A 9,688-nucleotide genomic window follows, 5' to 3' on the forward strand; every position below is an offset into this window, starting at 1 on the left:
TTTATAGACAATTATCAGTAATATTGAACAAATAAGGAAGCTTAAATGTATCAAATGAGTCTGTAAGCTTATTAACTCAGGCATATAAAGACAAGGCATTAGATACCTTTATCCGCAGTCTAAATGGTGATCTGCCAAAACTCTTAGCTATGAGAGAACCAGTAGATGTTCCGCAAGTCCTACACTTATCTTTAAAACTTCAAAACCAAACTTATAGAGCAAATTATGCTCATAACAATAATTCCATAGGAAATTTCCAAAACCAACTACAACGCAACTACTCTAAGTTACAACAACCTCTACGCAGTCCACCACTGCCTCCTCGTCCACCGATATTTTATTCTCAACTCGCTCTCAACAGAGACCAAACAGACAATACATTTATCACACACAACCACCTCCTGAACCCAAGATCCTAAACCACAACCTATTCCAGAGCCAATGGAAGAAGACCAAGGAGAAATTATAATCGTGAAAGACCCCCACCATCAATCAACCAACCACAGAGAAAAATTACACGTAATTTTCACATAGACTATGAATATCAGCAATCGAGGCAAACCATGAAAACTCAAACGAAAAAGAAGAATGAGCTTTAAATGATTATCTGGACTCTACACAGGAACCACCACAACCAGATAACAAATTTCTAGAATTTAACGATATTCATTTTTTAGGATGATAAGCTCTTCGTTACCCTACATAGAATTTATAACGAAGAGCGGCGAAACTCTAAAAATTTTAGTCGACACCGGGTCAACAAAAAACTACATTCAACCACAATTCGTAAGGAAACCTGTAGCAAATAAGTAGCAGGCGATTTGGAAATCAAAGAACACACCTTTGCTAATTTATTCAATCATAAAAAAAATATTAAATTTTACATAATGCCATTATTGAAAACATTCAATGGCATTTTAGGGAACGACACGCTAAAGCAGCTCGATGCTGTCATCCACCCAGGAAAGAACTTCTCACAAATAAAAAATGGCATCAAAGTAAAAATAAAACAATTTACGTCTCATGCCCCCTTAAACTCAATAGAAATACGGGATGAGCACCTTACATCGTAACAAAAATAAAAACTAGGTATGTTAGTGGCAAGACACCCGAAACTTTTTTCAGATCCGGATGAAAGACTTACATTTACCACAAAAGTAGTAGGCGAAATCTGTACGAAGTCTGACTCTACTACTTATACTACATTTTATCCTTATTCTATCGCTTTAAAAGGCGAAATGGAAACACAAATTTATAAGTTACTAAATGATGGAATTAATAGACCTTCACATTCCCCATACAACTCTCCCGTATGGATTGTAGGAAAAAAAAGTACGTGTGGCACTAGTTAACGACGTGTGGCACTAGTTAACGCACCGCATACATATGTACATACATACAAACATACACATGTACATACATACATACATATCTTAAATACTTATATATAAGTGACATAACACTTATTAGACATAAATACATAAACTAGTTAGTCTAAATATTATGAATAAAGAACACGCACTTCGGCGTAGTGAAAACATATTTCTTTTTTCTCATATCGTAAAAAACGATAATAACTGGGGGCTCAAGCCGGTCTAACTCTTGACTGCAGCCAAATATCCTCAAACTAAAAGATAATAAAAAATTCCACGGTTTTGAAGAAAAGCATAAGTCTCTGAAAAAGTGAGATATAACAAATTCATAACGCGTAAAAGCAGACCTTGAAATAACAGGCAGCATAAACCATTTTGAACAAAACCAATCTCTGATAAAGCGAGATATAACAAATTAATAAACGTGTAAAAGCAAGCCTTAAAATAAAAGACAGCATAAACCGTTTGAACAAAACAAAAATCTCCGAAAAATTAAGAAAAAAGTGGAAAAAAGACGAAGACTTAAGAATAAAAAAAGGCAGAAATCCTACGACGACCACAGAAAAATAAATAACTCTACAATGGAGCAACAACTAGCCCAACTAAGCGCCCAAATGACCATGTTGATGAACCAGATGCAGCAACAAACAGCTGACTTCACGGAGAGAATAGCTTCGCTAGAACAACAAAACGCTCCGCACGAATTAGTTTTATACGACGAAGTAAAACTAAATATCAGTGACCCCAAGGATATCGACCTTGAGTTATTCAAATCTCTACCCAAATTTGACGGGATTAAAGAGCAGTACAGATCATGGAGATCACAGGTTTGGACCTTAATGGAAGCTATAAAAATCTTCCAGAATCATCCAATATATTATAGCGCCCTGGGAATATTACGAACAAAAATCACAGGACCAGCTGCTAATATTCTGACGAACCACAACACCAAATTGAATTTTTATTCAATAATTAACAGATTAGACTATACGTATGCGGACCAACGCCCATTATATGTGCTTCTCGACGAAATAAAGAGAATCACCCAGGGTAGAAAAACTCTTGCAGAGTTTCACAGTGAGGTTTATAAGGCCCTTAACTTAGCCTTAACAAAAATTGAGATGTCCAATGATGACAATAACGAGGGAATGAAAACATACACTAACCAGGAAGCAGTAAGAACTTTCATTCTTGGGTTAAACTCTAAATATACCAGCGGTACATTGTATAGACATAACCCAGGAAATCTAGAATCAGCATACGCGACAGCCTGCACCATTTTTCACGACAACGTGAGAGAGGAACTTGAGACACAGTTCAGACCTCTAAACCAACGTCAACATCATTCAAACCAGAATCAACCACCACATAGAGAAGAGAGGGAGTACAAACCAAACGTAAGGATACAGAGGAATGATTACCAACCAACTTCATCGAGATCCAACAACAACGATCAGGGATACAATGCACGATATAGCCAAATAATCACCCACATCGAGAAGAGAGGTACCAAAATCAGTATAGACCGAACTTCAGCATGCAGAGAAATCAACATCACCAAGTAAAACAGCTACAACCACAACCTGCACCAATACCCATGGACGTGGACGACTCCAGGCAATACATACAGACAACCAGGAATAATAATGCTGTAAGTGCCAATTATAATAATAATTATAGTAATACATATAAGAGAGATAGGACACCTAACTACACTAATACGACTTCTCCGCAAGATAGGAAATTCCAAAGGATAAGTAAATTAAACAGAGAAGATCTAGAATCAATAGTTGTATCAAATTTCGAAGAAAAATATGAAACAGGCAGTACTTTTTTGGCGAGTAAACGGGTTGCCCTGCTTACAAACAAAATGCGGCCTAACTGGCACACCCGTTACCTTATTAATCGACACTCCACTCCACTAACAATTACATAAATATAAATTGTAATATAGGAATATCTATTAAATTGAAACCATTTAAAACCAAAACCTTACATGGTTACTCAATCATAAATTCTAAAAAAATAATAACGATGTACGGACATCATTTAACATTTTATGAAATTAGGGAATTAAACGACTTTGACATTATACTCGGAGAACAGGGATTACGCCAAATGAAGGCAGAAATTAATTTATTTGACTATAGGTTGAAGTATAAAAAAAAGAAGACTTTAGAAGTAGAACCAAAAATTAATTACACAATAAATAATGAAAAACTTAAAGATCAAGTAGAGAACTAATGAAAAGAAATAATAATACTAATGGAAAGTTGCCCTTTACAACCACAATACAAGCAACTATCAAGACTGAATCAGAAGACCCCATATGGACAAAACAATATCCATATCCGTCCGATCACGACTTTGTCAAGAAGAAAATTGAGAAACTTTTAAATGACGGTATAATACAACCAAGCAAAATCCCATATAATTCACCTATATGGACTGTTCCAAAAAAGGGTACCGATGACCAAGGGAAACCCAAGCGAAGAATTGTTGTTGATTTCCAAAAAATAAATTCCCATACGATTACTTACAGATATCCAATTCCAGATATTATTATGACAATACAAAACCTTGGAAAAGCAAAGATTTTTTCCACAATAGACTTAGAATCAGGCTTTCATCAAATATTAATTAAAGAATCTGATCGAGAAAAAACAGCATTCTCTGTCAACGGCGCGAAGTATGAATTTATAAGAATGCCATTCGGATTAAAAAATGTACCCTCAATCTTTCAACGATGCATTGACGACATACTAAGAGAATACATTGGAAAGTTCGCATATGTTTATATTGATGATGTGTTAATTTATTCATCTACTGCAGAAGAACATATGGAACACCTTCGGATTATAATCAACGCTTTACATAATGCAAATATGAAAATTTCTGACGAAAAGTCAAATTTTTTCAAAGATACAGTCGAATACCTTGGACATATTATAAAACATAATAGGATAACAGTTGATCCAAAAAAAAATTGAAACAATAAAAAATTACCCACAACCAACAAATTTAAAAGAATTGAGATCTTTTCTAGGACTTGCTAGTTATGACAGAAAATTTATTAAAGACTTTGCAAAAATCACTAAACCATTAACTATTCATTTAAGAGGAGCATTAGGTATGATAAAAAAGAACCAAAGTAATAAGATACTTGTGAATTTAGACACAGCAGCTGTAGAAGCTTTAGAAAAAATAAAAAATGCATTACAAGAACAGGTTGAACTTTTCCAACCAGATTTCTCTAAACCTTTTAGTTTAACAACAGATGCAAGCAATGTTGCCATTGGTGCAGTTTTAGCACAAAATCGTCAACCAATTGCATTTATTTCACGCACATTAAATAAAACGGAGCAAAATTATAGTACTAATGAGAAGGAATTATTAGCGATTGTATGGTCTTTACAAATTATTTATATGGCGTGGCAGATTTAACAATCTACACTGATCATCAATCCTTAATATTTTCTATTTCCGAGAAAACCCAAATACAAAATTGAAAAGGTGGAAAAATTTAATCGAAGAATGTTAGTCTGTAAACCTGGACACCAGAATGTCGTTGCAGATGCGCTTTCGCGTCAGCAAATCAACAATACAACAAATTGTTCCGATCACTCACTAAAAAGTTCCCCTGTCGAAACTATGAAAAAAGTTAAACAACCACTTAACTCTTTCAAAAACCAAATAATTATTTTACAAGATAATGAAAGGAATGAAGTCCTTAATCAAACAATATTTCCCGGACAATTTAGACACACAATATTTTATAAAGATACCCCGGATTTACTATCTAAACTTAAGGATGTAGTTAATCCAAAAGTTACTAATGCGATGAAGATAGATGAGGAAATACTATTTCACTTAAAAGAAGAAATTATCTCCGCCTTCCCAAACTATAACCTGGTGCTAGCCCAAAATAAGTTAAATGACGAAACTTCCATAAACGAACAAAGAGAAATCGTCACACTAACACATCAATGTGCTCACAGGAACTACAAAAATAATAAGCAAGAAATATTGTTGTCCCATTACTGGCCCAATATTAAAAAAATGTGTCGTAAACTAGTCGTAGGCTCTGAAATATGTCTACAGCACAAATACGAAAGAAAACCAAATAAACAACCTATAGGAAAAACTCCAATACCAACTCGAGTAGGAGAATATATACAAATGGACATATTTCATATAAACAATATGCTGTATCTTAGTGCCGTTTCACACAGGGACTCAAAAGAGTCTCATACCAGTTTATTGTGGGCGAGGGGACGACGAGGAAAGACGAAGGGACCGTGCCACTCGTGTTCGGGTGGCACGCTTTGTGTTCTTGTTCGTAACAGCTCGCTGCTACCCTTTTCAGCATTCCTTTTCACTTTCAAATTCTTTGAATGGTTGCAAGAGCGCTCGGTTTCAAATGAGTTCGATCGCAAATTTGAGTTCTGTTATCTATTTTTGTATGTAATATGCAAAAACGTATGCATAGAATAATAGATATATTATGACAAATTGTAAATAAGGAGAAAATTAAGATATAGATTATGGAGTAAAGAAATTATGAGTTTTTAATACTTAAAGATTAGGAAATTCCTATTATAAATTTGGGCTTGAAAATATTAGTAGCGGATATTCAATACATTCTTGTGGATTAAGGAATTCCCGTCTTTAGTATTTCTTTGAAACTATTTAGCGGGTAGGTACTTGTATTATGCATATTGTTCTACCATATTCATGGTAATTCATTGCAAGCAAAATGTGTGACCATCATCTCAACATACAAATGAAATACGCAGCAATATTTACAAAAATTTCCTGAAAAGGAATGCAGAAAAACTAGACTCGAGTTGCTGGACTCTTTTTGACCGTGTGAATGCCCAGAGCGACACCAAAAGAAAATTTGAAAAACATCAGACTCTTTTGAATCCCAATGTGAAACGGCACTTAGCTCAATAGATAGGTACTCCAAATATTGTTATTTACGAAAACTAAATACAAAGATAGATTGCCATGAATCAATAGAAGAAATACTCACACAAGTTTACCCAAATGCTAAATATCTCATGACTGATAACGAAAGTATATTTAATGGAAACATAGTAAAATCTTTATCTAATCTATTGTATAAAGATTTTACTATGTTTCCATATAATACATTCAGTTACTCCAGTACACCATTCAACTTCCAACGCTCAAGTAGAACGGTTACATAGCACAATTATAGAACTTTGTCAAAGTTTAGCAGCTGAAAACAAAACCGCGCCTGGTGAAGAAATTTTCAACGCTGTTCGAGAATACAATAGGACTATTCACTCTTCCACAGGACACAAACCTGAAGACATATTTTTCAATAGGGAAAAATATACCAATATCAAGGATATCTTGGAGCAAAAACAGTATAAACTACTAAAATATCATAACAAAAGCAGAAAAAATATAACATATAAAACAGGTGATATTATATTATATATAGCAAGACAGACCGACGTAATAAGCTTGCAACAAAATATAATAAACACAAAGTGAAAGAAGATCGCGGAGACACGATTTTAACAGTGAGGGGAAAGGTTATACATAAAGATAACATTAGGAAGCAAAGTACACAATACAAAGAATAAGAGTCATAAACTTTTGCCTATTTATTTTATTGGCTTCATTTGCATTTGCTGAAAAGATAACAAACCTTTCAGGTAGAAGATATATTTTAACCGAAACGGACGACGTTTATACATATAATAGCTCAGCCTACCTGTATCATATAGCCAACCTTTCGACAAGTTTAGACAATATTAGCGCCTTATGAAAATATAATGAGAACAAGATACAGTAACATACAATCCCAGGAAGAAAGTATTCTCATTAATAAAATAGAAACACTGAAAACACAACTGATACCATCCGAGCATCGTATCAAACGTGCCCTTAATTTTTTAGGCTCAATTTTGAAATTTATAACAGGTACGCCAGACCACGACGACCTAATAGAAATAAAATCAGGTCTTAACCAGTTAATAGAAAATAACAACCTACAAAGACAAATTAATTCACTGTTTGAGAAAATCCTAGAAACTTTAGATCCAAAATCTATAACAGAAACATTTATAATTAGGGAAGTATATAAAGAATTAGAATCAATAACAAACACAATTAATTTTGCGAAAACAGGTATTTTTTATTCAGGCACTCTTAACCTTAAAGATATTAAAGAAATCATTAAAACAGAATCATATGACATTCTAATAATAAATATCTTAGAATACTCCAATAATAAGTGTGTATTTTTAATAGTGCCATTGTGACAATTTATAAATATCCAATAATAACCAATAAATGTAAAATGTATAATTTAATTCCATTAGCACTTAAACACGGAAAATATGAGCTAAAAAATAAAATTGCTAAATGTAATAATAATTTCACAAATCTATCAAATTTTAAAAATTATATAGCAACTAATATCTGCAAAATAGAATTAAAAGATAAATGTACAATCCCATTATTATTGAACCAAAAAGCTCAATGTAAAGTGGTACAAGAAAATAATAATCCTTTACAAATATTAGATCATGGTAATATTATAGTTGATAATGTTCATATATGGAATGGGCAGAAAATAAATGGTCCACATTTAATCCAATATGACCATAGCACCACCATTGATAATAAAACATATATAAACCATGAACAAGAAATAAAAGATATAATCCATGCTCATGAAAATGAAAAAATAGAAATATTGAATATATTATCTTCTGAAAGTAATTATAAATTTAGTAATATACAAAAAATGTACAAGTTCTTAATACCTATAGAAGAACACCCCTTTAAATTTATTTTATACCTTATTTTAATTAGTATAATATTAGTTTTAATCGTGTATTCATGTGTAAAAATATATATCTATCGACAAGTACAAACAAATAACCAACGTAAAAGAAATTTCGAAGAAATATTCGAAACAGAATTACGCCGACTTCAGTCATAGATGTCTCGAAATGAGGACATTTCATTTTAACACGGGGGAGAGTTAACGACATAGCCGCACACCGCATACATATGTACATACACATGTACATACATACATACATATCATAAATACTTATATATAAGTGAAATAACACTTATTAGACATAAATACATAAAACCAAAATTAGCATATGTAAACATATCTATCAGCTAACACACTTGAAATGTACAACTCACATTGTAAAATATAAATATCAGAGATAAGAACATATAACAATAGAAATGCACTATCAATAACAACCCAAATATAACAATAGAAACGAATAATTCTATCTGTTAGTAAACAGATAACTATCGATACAGCTCAATAGTATAAGTAGCACTAAGATTTATGTAAACTAGTTAGTCTAAAGATTATGAATAAAGAACACGCACTTCGGCGTAGTGAAAACATATTTCTTTTTTCTCATATCGTAAAAAACGATAATAACTCACTCGGGGACTGCCGAGGTAAAGCTATTGCATAGCATTTTTTGTATCAACTTATGCAATTATAATATTATTATTTATTTATTGTTTATGAAGTTTTTTTTTTTTTAACACCACCACTTACTTGCCAGTTTATAATTCCGCGTATGTAAATTAAATCAAAATTGTATGGTTTTCCGTTTTGAAAATGTTCACAAAACTGTCTATTTATTAATAATTATGAAGAGATTATCTTCACGCAATCACTCGCTGGTCGCATACCAGTGGAGAAGTAATTCAAAGAATATAACAACTATCGATGATAAATAAAACAAGCCAAGAAAATGCGGTTACGCGCCAAAGGCAAGTTCGGTGTTTGTTAGACGACAATCGCTGAGAGAAGGGCCGTCCGCTTCGAGGACAGATATTTTGGTACTGTGTGTTGTGTAGAGATCCTAGTCGGTGTGTGTATGTGTGCGGCTGTATGATGAGTTGTGTGGGTGTTCTGCGGCCCCCTAGGCGAATGTTCAGCCTAGCAGTCGTTGTAACTGTTGCAACGTTGCCACAACGTTGCTGAGTCCGGACGTGCGGCGATAGTTCGGCCTACGCCTAGTAGGTGCGATGTTTTGCTGACGCCATGGACGGGAGGCAGATCGGGATGCCGTTCTTCGGCGACGTGCCACGTGATTGGTTTGCTGCCGTTGGTTTGCGCCACGGATTCGTGTGGCAGGCTGCCGACTGACCTCTCGCCTCGATGTACGGTGAAGCAACGTGTGATGCTGCCTGCCACACATTTGGCACAAGGCCCCGGAGTCGCATTCCTGAGTCGTGTGGGTATATGCCAGACAATTGTGACAATGCCCATGCGCCTGGGCAACTTG

This window comes from Bactrocera oleae, chromosome 3 (genome assembly GCF_042242935.1).
Source record: "Bactrocera oleae isolate idBacOlea1 chromosome 3, idBacOlea1, whole genome shotgun sequence".
Classification (NCBI taxonomy): domain Eukaryota; kingdom Metazoa; phylum Arthropoda; class Insecta; order Diptera; family Tephritidae; genus Bactrocera; species Bactrocera oleae.